Genomic DNA, 15,051 nt, shown 5'->3' on the forward strand with positions numbered 1-15,051 from the left:
CTGTTCTTCCTACAGAACCTGAGATTCTCCTCACATTTGGTCCTCCCCATCCAGGACTAGCTGCTTATCGAAAGTATTAGCAGAAGAAGCCTTTATCAGGCCATGAGCTTATCCCATGTGCCAGTCCTACAAGGCTACTTAAGAATTCAGATTGAAAGCCAAAGAGAGACACCAAATTAGAGAAGTGGTTTAAATTGTTCTTAGGAGCATATCTGCTTCATCAGTTTAAATTATTTTTAATTCTGCCTCATTGGCCATTAATTACTTTTATTTCTCTTCTGAAAAGTAATGCATTTTTATGGGACTAGGATATTTCTTCCAAAAAAAAAAAAAAAAAACCATGTGTGGGGCTAGAGAGATGACTCAAATAAGCCAAATATGAGTGTCCATGCCCTGGGAACACAGATTCAAATTACCATGAATGACATGTTTCATCATGAAAAGATTATATGAAATTTACAGTCACAGGGGTAAAATAGTCATGAATAAATATGCTCCTAAAATACACAGTAGGGTCATCTGACAAGAAGCTGCAGCAGTATGGGAAAATCTATAGAATTTAGGTATTGCCTTTATCAAAACCTTAGCTTTAGCAGTGGTGATAGCTAGATACGTCAAGGTTAGAAAAACATTCCAAAAGTTAAAAGATGTCAAGACAGATACAGAGGTAGATAGTAAGTGGTTATTGAAAGGGGGCTAAAATAATTTTAGCCCAAAATATTTTTGTCTTTTGACTTCCAATATTTCATCTCTCCAAAACCACAAAACATAAGAATATGATTAAAACCCCTAAGAAACTCACTGGTTGTATTAGTTGCTTTTCTACTGAGGCAACAAAGCACCATGACCACAGAACTTTAAAAGGAAGTATTTAATCGGGCTTATGGTTTCAGGTTAGAGTATACTAAGGTAGAGCAAAGGGTAAAAGGAACAGCTGAGAGCTCACATCTTGATCTCAAAGCAGGAAGCAGGAAGCACAAAGTGTTTTGAAACCTCAAAGCCTGAACCCCAGAGACATACCTCCTCCAACAAGGCCCCACCTCCTGGAGACCAAGTATTCAAACAGATAAGCCTATGGGGCTATTGTCATTCAGGCCACCACACACTGGTCCATTCTCTGCTTCTTGGGCAAGCTTCATTCATTCACTTAACACTGTTGAGCACCAAAAGGAAATAATACAAACATAGAACCTGTCATTCAGGAACTCAGAATTCTAGTAGGGAAAGACAACCCAATAACAGTGAAGACTAGAAGAGCCACACACAGAGGACAAAACCCCAGTAGTGTGGTCTGAAAACTCACCTCGCCAGTGATGGGAAGGACTGAGGATAGGCGCATTGATTCAGAGAGGGTAGTTTGTGTACTACATGATAAAGGAGTTAGCCCAAGAGAACCACACACAATGAGTACACTTCCTGGTGAGTACAAAGGCAGAGATAAGATCGAAGGAAAGTTTATTACTTGCAGTTAAGTAAGGAGAGCACTTGAGATCATTTTCAAAGCAGTAGCCCCTCCCACTAAGAAACTACAGGCTTTACTGGGTAAATTTCTACATATTCATGCAAGAAAAACTCATCTTCACATGTACAGATGAGCATACTCCTGAGCATGCTTATTTGAGATCACAACCATGTATTCAAAAGAATGGCAGAGAGGAACACCTGGGGTGGATTTAGACTTATAACAAGCAACATGTACTCTAGTTCATCTAAAAGGGATGAATGTAGGGGATTTTGACAAGTTCTTCATAAAATTCTCTCAAAGACCTTGCCTGAAATAAACAAAGAAAAGACAACTTTGAAGATAAAATCATCTTGTAGAAGGGCGACAGCTTTAGCCCCAGAAGTATAGGAGCTTGCTCTTCGAACACCTGACCACGGCAATCCAGGCAGAGGCTACAACATAGGCAGATATCCAAAAAATGTTCATTGTGTGGAATGATCTACAAGCAGTATGATATAGTCAGTACGGTTGAGCCTAAGTGCCCAGGAGAGGGCTTGAAGGTCCTCCTGACAGCTGAACTTATCCTGTAAAACGCACAGGTAGACAGTTGATAACTCATGACTACAATTTTAGTTTCCACCACATTTCAAAACTAAGTTTTTAACTGGTGGATGCCAGCCCACTTAGGCTGAGTTTCTCACAGCTCGGTGGCATCGCACAGCACATGCTTTCTTCTTGCTCACACTCACCTCCGTTGTGGGTTGAGCCCAGCTTTGCTCCACAATCTATTCTAAGATGGTGACAAAGGGAGCAAGCTCTGCTTGTGATATACATTTCAAAGAATCAGGAGCCCTCAGCGTGCTGGATATTCGTTTCAACCAGCAGCAGTTGAGTAGAAAGCAGCCACAGGTAGAACTATCATCCAGACTTGAGAAGATCCTCCCAATATTCCAGTTGCCATTGAATCAGCCTAGAGATTTTCCTACTTCAAAAAGGCCGACTTGTAGCACCAGCAAGTATGAATTCAGCTGCCATAAACTCTCCCTACAGGAAAACTTCCAGCCAGGAAGGAGACAGACTAGCATCAAAAAGCCCAAAAGGATTGCCCTACATTAAAAAGCTTCTGCAAGAAACCATCAACGGAGTGAAGACACAGCCCACAGACTGGAGGAGGACTGGGGGTGGGGGGGACAATAATGTCTAGACTATATGAAAAACTCAAAAACTGATACAATGAAAAAGTAAATAATCCAATCAATAAATGGGCAAATGAGCTGAACACACTGTTCTCAAAGAAGTACAATTGGCCTATAAATAAATGAAGAAAATGCTCAATGTCTTTGCAAATCAAAACAGCATTGAGATTCCACATACCCCAAGCAGAACAGTTATCATCAAAAAAAAAAAAAAAAAAGGAGAGGATATGGGAGAAAAAAACAAACCCTTACACATTGCTGGTAAGAATGCAAATTAGTCTAGCTACTGTTGAAAGCAGTGTGGATATTCCACAAAGAAGTTAAGAGAAATCTACCACATAGCCAGCCTCGGGACATACTCTCCAAAGAATCGATATCAGCTTACCATGGAGATCACCTGTACACCAATGTTTACTGCTGTCCACCATGCTTTGGATAACTAACATATGAAGATAAAGAGCCCACTAGACTCTCCCACTCACATTAGAGCACGAACCACCTCCTTTTCATTAAATTGTGTATACCAGCTTCTCCATGGGACTCTTCCTCAAGGTGTTCCATGATTGGGCCCTCATGTGCCCGTGTGAAATCCAACTGTATCTTTGTTCCTGGCAGTTTTATCTCAGTAAATTCATCACATTTCATTCCCAAATATGAAGAGGAGAAACTCTTTCCCTTTCACATATATTTGCAACAGAGGGAAATGGTACACACCAATGCTATTGGCACTTCTCTGACCAGAGCACGCCATGTGTGGCCATGCCAGCGGGCTGGGTAACATTAAACCCCCCACCACATGAGGCCCAGTAAAAAGAAAGAGTAAATATTTGAAACAAATTACTTCATCTACGAAGTACTCAATATTTTACAACCCAATACTTGTAGAAAGCAAGGACTTCTGAGTTTTCTTGGAAAAGAAAAGAAAATACACGTTGGCCCCGTGGTGTTCTGTTCCTGTATGACAACAGTCGGTGGCCTTTTAGATGAAAGCATGTTCTTTCTAGTCTGCCTCTGGCCCCACCCTGCCTGTCCACTCTACTATGCTTTGAAGATTCCTCCAGCCTGTGCTCCTGAGGCAATGGGCAGTCACTGAGGAGACCAAGGAGGGAAGCGGCTGGATTAGCTCCGCTTTACAGTTTTGCTGCCAGTGGCAAAGTCTGAGGAAGTCTCAAAAACAGAGAGACCAAATTGAGACATCTGTCCAGTGTTTCCAGGATCTTGTTACCATCAAAGGGAAAAAAAATGAGAGAAGGCAAAAGAGAAAATTGGGAGGATGGTTATTACAAAGCAAAAGCACTCAGGGAGCAGAGCACCTGAAGAGAGAGACAAATTCCCCTGGGATCTGGATGCTGCTGTTAGATTGTGGTTGTGGTCATGGTTTTGTTCTGTTTGGGACATGTTGTTGTTTGGTTTGATTTGAGGTGCGGAAGAGGTTTTTTTTGTTTTTTGTTTTTTGTTTGTTTGTTTGTTTGTTTGTTGTTTGTTTTGACTCGGCAGGGTCTTCTTAGACATTTCTGGTCAGTCTGTTCATCACTGTGTGTCTCAGGGTAGATGCAAATTCATAGCAATCCCCTGCTTTGATGTCCACAGAGAAAAGATTGTAGACATCTAACCCCACACCTGCCTGGACAGCAATTCCTATGGGAAAATCCTACCTGTATGGAATCATTATTCATGAAGAGAAGGAGTCTGGGAGCAGGTCTGGATCTCTCCCACAGTGGGCTTTACTCAGGCTTTGGTCCCCTTTGCTGTCCTTCTGTGGTTTTACAGGTATGACATGGCATCTGACAAAGCAAACAAATTTGCAAGGCTAATCATATGCAGATGGCATTAGAATAAAACAAAGGGCATTTAGCAATCATTCAGATCAGCCATGTTGGTCCCAGCTTGTTTGGAGTGGCCTCCTGCTTGAGCGTTCCTCTGAAGTCCTACCATGAAACATTATTCAGCTTGTCTCTTTGGGTTTTTTTCCCCCTATGCCTGTCTATCCTGCCTCAATCTGGAAGTTTGAAGCTGAACAGGAGCACAGAATGGAGCCAGGACACCAGTGGAAGGTCACTGCCATAATCTCTAAGCCAGCACAAGCATGTGGTTCACAAGACCAGAGAGGAAAGGCTCTGTCTGCTATTCTTTATCCAGGGAACAACTGCGAATACCAGACAGAGACAGCCAGCAAGGACCAATGTATGGACATGGCTGACAGTTGCCTTCAGGTAAAACGACACAATGGTACGGGGGGGGGGGGGGGGGGGGGGGGGGGGGGAGAAAAAATCACCACTGTGAAGGCTGGGTTTGAGCAGTATCTCCCCACCACATCTCAAAAGCCAAACCTTCTGTGCTTTCCAGGAAACTGACACCAGATTCCAAATGCAGCCTCACTCTGCAGTGATGAAGCCGCAGGCATAAGAACCAGAATTATTAAATAGCCACATTGCTCTGGTTTTTCCTCCCCATCTCCCACTGGGTTTCCCTTCCTCTCCCACCCACCGATGGCCTAAATTAAGTTTTCGAAAGGCTCTGTGCTGATTTTTTTTTTTTTTTGGCTGAAGAGCATTCAATTCAATAAAACATAATTATTGATTTAATTAAAATAGCTGCTATGTGAGAAGCGAAGCTTTTTTAATAGCTAGTAGAGAGGGGAGAGCCCTCATTCACTTCCACCGCAGCTCCTGAAACAAATTGGGCTGCTGTTTTTAATAGGCTAATTCTAAGTGCGGCTTTGAAATGGATCCTCTAGCCATTCACAAGCTGTAATTCACCCAGGGAAGAAGCGGCTTTTCTCATTGGCTGCCTTTTGGGATGGGAAGGGGGAGGCACTGTGAGCCTGGCGCCCAGAGTAGGAGATGAATAATTCATGGCCCTTCTTCTAAGTTTCCCTGTGTTCCCTTCTGCTATCTGTGCTTACACTTGAAAGGAAATGTAGGCTGGGGACTATCATGCTGTGAGCACCACATCCTTTCTTGATCTCTAAGGAGAGGAGCTAACCCTGGCGGGGGAGGGAGGGGCTGGAGGCCTTGGGAGGCACCCACACCCTTGGGTGCTTGCTCTCCCGCAGAACATATGCCTTCCCTGCCTGAGTACTGACTGAACAAGGTAGACACAGGAACTGGAAGGTGATGCTCCCCGGTGACTGGAAGGGCTCCTTTCGCCTGCACCACCCTCTTTCCATATCACCCTCCTTTGGCACCTGCCCCTGCAGGTGAGCATGCCCTCCCTGGCATATCACTGCTATGCCAGAGAGTGATGATGTATCCTCTGAGGAGACATTAATGAGGTGATGACACAGTTTTAATTAAATGCCGTATGTAGATTATTAATCTATTCCTCCTGGAAAAATAGACAATGACATATTATAAACATGGGACAAGCCCATGTATCCAAATGTGTGAGCATGTGTGTTACACACACACACACACACACACACACACACACACACACACACACCAGACCCTAAAAGGCATCTTTGTATCAACTACTGCCTGAGAGGGAACCGCATCTGTGTTGACTCTGGGCCTCCTTAAAACAAAAATTATTAGTTCCACTTGATTTGTTTAAAATTGCAGTTCTAGAACGCGGGTCCTACACATGCTAGGCAAGTGCTCTACTACTGCACTAAACTCCTTCTCTTCAGCGACACATGCTAAAACATGATAAGGAAGATTTTAGTCCGGTCCACCGCGATAGGTGTAGGTAGACACTGCTACAGTTGGAATTCTACCATGGGGGAGAGGTCTGGCTCAGCACAAGGAAGTAGGAAGGTATACTCAAAAAGCAAGGTGAGGTCAATGAAGGGAAAATTACTTAGTGGGAATAGTCAGAGAGAGTTTCACTAACCAAAGAGCATTCTTGCCCAAGACAGACCTGCAACATCACCCGGGGGAAGGGAAAGAGATCAAGGAACCAAATCAGACACAGAGTAGGTCTTCTTGCTGACTTAGTAGGGATTTTTGTTCAAACTGGACTTCTCAAGAAGCTCACAGACAGGCTTGGAAAAGGTTCAGAAGCCTGACTCATGCTTATCAGCCTCAAGTTTGTGCCTGGAGCCCGTGTTAAAGAGAAGTGCCCATGCTGCTTGTAAAAGACGGTGCTGCTAGAGTTTGTGGTCAGAGCCTGGATGCTGGCAGCCCTAGCAAGCTAGCTTGGCCAATAGGCTAGTTAGAGACAAGCCACAGTGAAAGGTGGAGAAAGGAGATTTGTGCAGTATGGCCACACTGGACAGAGAAATAAACAAGGAGACCCAGTGAACTTCAAGTCTATCTTAGGGGGTCCTGACATGGTGTAGAGTTAAATAGAGGATAACTAAGCAGTCCTAATCAAGATGTGGTCCTCCCATCACTAACCCATCATTGTCTGGGCTTCAGTCTCTCCTGCAGGGCGATATGACAAGTTGTCAGAACATTGTGAAATCTCTTCCCAGGAGACTAGTTCCTCTTTTGGCTGACACTAGACTTCAGCCTCTTCCCTCTTTCATCATGAGGTTCCTGGGGAAATCTCAGTTTCTTGGGGACCACTGTTTCAATAGTCCGATAGCTGAAGGGAGGGTGCAAGTGTCTCTCCTCAGATTTTTCCTCTTCACTCCTGCCAGGATAGTTACAACAGGGAGATAAAATTTATTTAAGCAGAACCACTCTACGTGGTGGTTTGCCTGAGAATGGCCCCCATGCACGCATATATTTGTATGCTTAGCCCCCAGGTGGTGAACTGCTTGGAGGGATTAGGAGGTGGCCTCGTTGGAGGAAGTGCGTCACTGGGGGTGAGCTTTTAGGTTTCAAGAGCTCAAGCCAGGCCCAGTGTCTCTCTGCTTGCTGCCTGTGAATCAGCATGTAGCTCTGAGCTACTGCTCCAGCACCATGCCTGCCTGCCTGCCTGCCTGTCACTGTGTTCCCTACCATACTGATCATGAATGAAGCAGCCACTGAAGTTGTAAGCAAGCCCCCAGCCTGCCTTCGTAGGAGCTGCTTTTGTCGCGCTGTCTCTTCACAGCAACAGAACACTTAAGACTCCATAATCTGAGCTTTGCAGTAGGGAAAACAGGTCGGGCTCATCCCTAAAGCCAGGACATGTGGAAAATGTGTTCCAATAAGCAAAGTGGAGGCCAGTGGGTGAGAAACTGCTAGGAAGAAACATCAAGGCTAGTAGGAGTCTCGGTGGTCCAAATGAACAGCATTCTGGTAAAGTCAGGTAAGGATGATGAGCTACGAAGGTAAGGGTGAAGAACTTAATCTGGTTCTCTAGGCACCCAGGATGGACTATCTCCAGTACACTGACTAAACAAGATTCTTTCTAAAACTGGATTAAGCACACGAAAGATGGGTTAATCAGAAAGAGGACTCAGGAGCCTCACTCAACTTTGACCAAAAATAGTTTTGTCACTGTTCTAATTAGGGTTTCTATTGCTGGGATGAACACCATGACCAAATCAGCTTGGGGAGAAAAGGGTTTATTTCAGCTCACAAGTCCAGGTAACAGTCCATCACTAAGGGAAGTCAGAGCAGGGACTCAAACAGGGCAGGAACCTGGAGGCAGAAGTTGATGCAGAGGTCATGGAGGAGTGCTGCTTACTGGCTTGCTTCTCATGGCTTGCTCAATCTGCCTTCTTATAGAATCCAGGATCATCAGCCCAGAGATGGCACCACCCACCATGGGCTGGGCCCTCCCCCCAGCAATCACTAATTAAGAAAATGCCTTGCTGCTGGGTCTTCTAGGGTCATTTTCTCAGTTGAGGTTCCCTCCTTTCAGATAACTCTAGCTTGTGTCAAGTTGACATAAAACTAGTCAGCACAGTCATTCCGTGGGACTTAATGGGCATTCTCTGATCATCAACACACCCACTTTCCAACGTAAAGCCTGCCGGTGGAAGCCATAAGAAGCCACTGGAGTCACGTGGCTCTCATGGCAACTCATTTTCAGTCAGCCAGGGGGCAACATCGGCAGAGACGGCTGATTTCCATAGCAAGTGCCCTGCCTCTTCCTGTTCTTGAAATGGTCCTCGGTTCTCCCTCCTGGCCCGCAACAGCTCTTCAGTTTGACTGGAGCTAAAGATAGTCTCCTCTTACTAGATTCTCCCGGGGTGTTGTAGTTACCTTTTGGTATCAGTGTTGGATGCCACTAACATGCTTTTAGAATGTAAAGAAACAAACTAAAAACCACAATGGTATTAATGGTCAGTATTGATATGCCAGGTTCCTGATCACACCACCCTGAATGTATCCAGTCTTGTCTGATATATCAGACACTATTCCAAGAACAGTCCCGAATTATCTTTGTCAGGCCCTATGAAGTAGGCATTAGTGGTAGTAGTAGTATATTACAGATAAAATAGTGTTTAAGAATAAAAAGCTAATAACTGGCAAGGACAGACTCTAAATTCTGTGTTTCTGAGGAGTTTACCTTTTTGTTTGTTTTGTAGTTTTGTTTGGATTGGCTTTGTTTGGTGGTTTGGTTTGGTTTGGTTTGGTTTGGTGATAAGGTCTCACTATGTAGCTCAGGCTAGCCTGTTACTTAATATAAAGCTCAGATAGCCCTCAAATTCTCAAACCCTCTGCCAGTAGAGTTACAGTTGTGTACCTGGCACATCTAGCCTATTGAGTGCTTTCTAGAATTCATACTAATATTATTAATTCTCACATTGCAATCAGGGAATCATAGCATAGACAGGTCACCTTTCCTACAATGCCTAAGAAGGAAGTAGAATTAAAATCCAAACCACCAAGATCCAGAATCCAAGTACGTGCTCTCTGCACCAATTTGAGGACAGGCAATCAAGCGCTTCTCTCATATCCACACGGCTGGAGAGGGATCCATAGGCTATTTGTTCTCAATTATTTCCACTATAGAAATCAGCAGCGGATGTCAAGGGAGAAATCAGCATCTCGGGAGAGAAACAGGATGTCATGCTTTTCCTGCAGAGTCATAATGAGACCCAATCAGTATTTTGGGAACACGCTTCCATTTCTCTCTATCACCTCACATTTCAAATCTCCTTGGGAAAGAAGGACATATTCTGCTTGCCTGCAAGAGACTCCAATTCCCAGGAGGAACAAGTTTACATTCAAAAGTTCAGAGTTGCTCTGGTCTATGCATGATGGTCATCCCTCCCCTACCTATACTTTACAAGGGAGTAACCAATCAGATAGGATGCCTCTATAACCACTCTGAAAAGTAACTGGATCCAAAGGAAGTACACCAGAGACATAGGGAGTGCTGTGGAGACTTTGAACCTAACATCACTGTGGAACAGAAGCCCTCAGAATCATTCTGCATTAGGATGTCTCATGATCACGGCACTGTAAGGATCCACAGTTGACAAGCCCCCCTTGAAGCCACAGGAGGGAGTTTATTTTTTTAAATGCCCGGAGTGCACTTCACAAAGAATCACACTGTGCTTAACGAAGTATACCACACCATCTAAGGCAGCTTTCAAAATCACTCGTTAGCTTCTTTAGGTAATACATTCAGGATACTAAAAACCAATAGTAGAGACCGTCATTTATGAAAGATGGAGACATTGCTTAGGTTGATTGAATTCGTGCCTTTGGGGGAATTTTTTAGTGAAATAACAAAATAATCCTTGTAACATGGGATGCGCATATTTCCCTCAGTTTACATCCTTCTTCCTCTTCTTTTCCTTTTTTTTATATATCTAATCATGAAAAACCTGAGCAATTGAAACGCAGGGGGGTTGTAATTATTTGGGACTCTTAACATACCTTAGATGGACAGCACAAAGGTGTGGTACAGGTGACAGGATTCTATCTCTGAGGCAGCTCTCCCCTCAAGGTTCTTACAAGGAGAGAGTAAGTTTGCAGCATCCTAAAACATCTCTCCATGTTCTTTGCTTGAGTTAGAACAGTTGAGTGAGGACATCAGCCAATAGGCAGGAGAAAACCAAAATTTCATCAATTATTTAGTGTAACTTCCAAGGCTCCTATCCTCAGACCCTCTTAAAGGCTGGGAGAGTGGGTGCTGAGAAGATGGCTCAGTGGATTAGTTACATGCCTCACAAGTGTGAAGACTTAAATTTGGATCTCTGGGACCCACAAAAAAATTTAAAAGGCATAGCAGCATATAGCTATCTGAAAACTTAGAGAACAGAGGCAGAGATGGGGGACCTCTAGAAATCTAATGAGCCTTCTAGGCCGGCATATGGGGCAAAGTTCCAGGCCAATGAAGGACCTTATTTCCAGATTTAAAAAAAAAAAAAAAAATGGAAGATATTCTGATTGTTGATACTGGAGACTGCCCTCTGACCTCCACACATATATTGTACACGTGCACACCTGCAACCACACATTACCTGCATACATAAACACATGCACACTACATACAAAGCTGCGTGACCCTGTGTAAGCTACTCAGTAACCATGTGTTTTGTGGAAATTTCCATCAGATTGAAATATTCCCTCCAGGAAGAAGGGGTAAAGCTCACTTGTTTTGAAAAATAAGCAATTCACAAGTCTCAGGAAATTTCTGAAACTAACAGACTTCTCGAGTTCCCACAGCGAGGTTACGAAAGCAGTGAATAGCTGCAGAGAGAGGAGACTCTCCAACTCCACAAGTCACCTGGAAAGGGCTCGCTGGGCTGCTGCGATGTCTGCAAGTTCTGCAAACAGCTCTATGACTGCAACTTTCATGAGTCATCCTAGGGCAGAGTTTTCAGTATGCAGCTGTCTTTGAGAACTTCATGTTATTGTACGTAACACCTCCCCTATACTTTTAAATAAATACTTTAAAATGAAATTGATTGGCCACATTAGAATTGTTTCTTTGGTCTGTTATCAGTGCCCTATCTGGGGTAAATAGACATTTATTTGTTCGTGACTCTCCAGAAAAATTCGTCCAACACTCTGCCTTCCTCCCCGAGGTTATGAGGAAAAAATAAAAAAGTATCTGTGGCACGTTTTGCATGGTTGCTAACACTGTACACTTCTTAGCTCCTGGTATCATCTTCTTGCAGATGGAGTCAACTGAAACAGTCCTTCTGGGCCCCAAAAGAGCAGTATTCTGCACATATATCTCTAAAAAGTCGCATGGATTTTAGCATTCAAATTCTAATTTAGGAATACAGAGGTAACCAATCTCTTGCAAAGCAGCCCCCCACCAAAAAAAAAGGAAAAGAAAAATTGAAATCTATAATTGTTTTATGATACCCATTTCACTTTTATAGACATGTTGTGAGTTCTGACTTTCAGAGGCTGGGTATTGATTGTTCTTGTGTTGTTAACTCATAACCAAACCATATTTGAACACATAAACTTCAAGGGAGATAATAAAAAGAGGCGCATCCTCACATAAGCCTCATTTCTCCTAGTCGAGTGGAATACTTAAACACTGAAGAAATCTGTGAAGTTATGTGACTTGAAAGAAAGCCTGTGTTGTGGTGATTTAGGGGTCAGTGGGTTCCAGCTGAACTTGGACTGTCTCAGACTCTAGCCCAAGTTCTAGGGCTGCTATAAGAATGTCATCACCAGTCTTTAGTGGTGCACACCTTTAGTAACAGCTCTTGGAGGCAGAAGCAGGCCACCGTCTGTAAGTTTGAGGCCAGCCTAGTATACATAACAAGTTCTATGCCAACCAGTGGACAGGAAAAAGAGTGTCATTACTTGTGTCCATCTGAGTAAGTGGAATCAGTGTATTATGCAGACATATCACTCTAGCCCATGATAGACAGGGAGGCTGAGGACTTGACATAAGAAAGATGGATCCAGAGACAGGATTGGGAGGTGGAGAAATGGCTCAGGAGTTAGGAGCACTGATTGCTCTTCCAAAAAACAACTGTTCAGTTTCTTAGCACCCACATGGTGGCTAACAACCATCTGTAACTCTAGCTCCAGAGCATCCAAACACTCTCTTCTAGCCTCTGAAGGCACTGTTCACACATGGTGCTCAGACATACATGCAATCAAAATGCCCATATACATACAATTATTTTAAAGTCTTAAATTAAAAAAATACTTTTTTTGGGGGGGAGGGGTTTCGGTGGTGGTGCACGCCTTTAATCCCAACACTCGGGAGGCAGAGGCAGGCAGATCTCTGTGAGTTCGAGGCCAATCTGGTCTCCAAAGCGAGTTCCAGGAAAGGCGCAAAGCTACACAGAGAAACCCTGTCTCGAAAAACCAAAAAAAAAAAAAAAAATACTTAATAAGGGATATTAAAAGATTCTCAGGGCTGGAGAGATGGCACAGCAGGTAAGAACACTTTTTCCTCCTACAGAGGACCCATATCCAATCCCCAGTGCCTGTGTTCAGTGGCTCACAACAGCATCTAACTCCAGATCCAGAATATCTGACACTTTTTTCTGGCCTCCTCTGTCACTCCACTAAGACACATTGTCTTAATTACTTTTCTATTGCTGTGGAGAGATACCATGACTAAGGCAACTTATAAAAGAAAGAATTTACTGAGACTCATGGTTCCAGGGGGTTAGAGTCTGTGATTACCGTGGTGGGGAGTATGGCAGCAGGCAAGCAGGCATGGTGCCGGGGCAGTAGCTGAGAGCTTACATCCTAATCACAGACATGAAACAGAGAGAGCTAACTGGTAAAGGTAAGGGGTTTGAAACCTCAAAGCCCACCCCTAGTGACACACCTCTTTCAACAAGACACACCTCTAATCCTTCCCAAACAGTTCCACCAACTAATGAGTAAGCATTCAAATACATGAGCCCATGGAGGCCGTTCTTATTCAAGCCATCACAAACATATACACATATTTAAAAATAAAATTTTTAATTAAATTTTTTAAAATATATTTTTAAAGGTTGTCACATTCAAAGTTTTATTTTTGTACTTTCCTAAGGTGACTGAGAAACTGGACATATAGAGGAAGGAAGACCCAGATGGGGTGGTGTACTAAAATATGCATAAGCTCCAAAGTGAGGATACATGAGGCCGAATAAGGTTGCATTTTGTTTCACTGTCTATAGGTACAAGGATCTGAATTCAGTTTGAATCCCAAGACCAGGTAGGGACACAAATGTTTAAAATCACCTATTAAAATGATAAGGATGGTCCGAGGAGATGGCTTTGCAGAGAAGATGACTTGCTGACCAAGCATGAAGACTTGAGTTGGAATCCCAGCACCCATGTAATAACTAGATCTGGTTAGCTTGTCTATATATAACCCAAGTACCCATGTAATAACTAGTTCTGGTTAGCTTGCCTATAACCCCAGCACCTGTGTAATAACTAGTTCTGGTTAGCTTGCCTATAACCCCAGAATTGGAAGACAGAGACAGGTGGATCCTGAGATTTCGCTTGGCCACTCAGCCAAGCCTAACCAGTATGCATCAGGTTCAGTGAAAGACCCTGTCTCAAGGGAATGTGGTAGAGAGTAACAAAGACAGCAGGTATCCTTCTCTGGCCTCCAAATGCATATGCATGGTTTTGTACACACATACACACACACACACAAACACACACTCATATAACACACACACTCATATAACACACACACAGACATACACACACACACAGAGAAAACAAGAAATAGGGGATAGCTAGCACTGATATGATGAGAAGACTGGAGTTATCCACTATGGTTTGAATGTCTATTCCCTCCCAAACTCATATGGAAATTTAATTGCATTTACATGGTAACAGTGTTAAGAGGCAAGGCCTAATGAGATGGGATTAGGTCCTGAGTGCACAGCCCTCATAAATGGATTGATGCCCTTGTTGAAAGGACTTCTTGGGATGTATATATCTCTTCTGCCCTATGAAGACAGAACAGGAAGGGCTCACAGGTGGGTCACCTTGACCTTTGATTTTGTGGCCTCCAGAACTGTGAAAATCAAAATTCTGTTCTTTCTAAAGTATCATGTTATAGCAATACATGGAAGTATCAAGTGTCATGTTACAGCAATGCAAACACATTAAGTTATTATTTCAATTCAATTTTTGGTTTGTTTGTTTTCCCAAGATAGGATTTCTCTATGGAACAGCCCTGGCTGTTCTGGGACTAGCTTTGTAGACCAGGCTGGCCTCAAACTCACAAAGATCCACCTGCCTCTGCCTGCTGAGTGCTGGGATTAAAGGTATATAGTGCCTGCCCGGCTTCAATTCAATTTTAAAAACGCATATTAGAAAAAAAAACAATCAGCTTTTGGCCAGTTTGGCTCATAAGCCTCTAATGGCAATCCCTTCAAATAATCTCAATCAAGTTACTTAATTCCTTTCTTTTTCCTGAAGTTCTTCTGTGACACTGGGATATCGATATGGTTTGCTTTGGCGAGTGTCTGCAGGGCTCAGTCAGTAAGCAAGAGATATGGAAAAACTGTATAACAAATAAAGAGCTTCATCAGTTCTGGGTACCATTTTTAAACAACTTTGCAACTGATAAAACAGCTTTTAAGAGTGTTGAAGTATCATACAGGAGAGAGGTACCTGTCTAATTAGGAAGAAGGGTTGGTTT

Source organism: Peromyscus eremicus, chromosome 1 (assembly GCF_949786415.1).
Source record: "Peromyscus eremicus chromosome 1, PerEre_H2_v1, whole genome shotgun sequence".
Classification (NCBI taxonomy): domain Eukaryota; kingdom Metazoa; phylum Chordata; class Mammalia; order Rodentia; family Cricetidae; genus Peromyscus; species Peromyscus eremicus.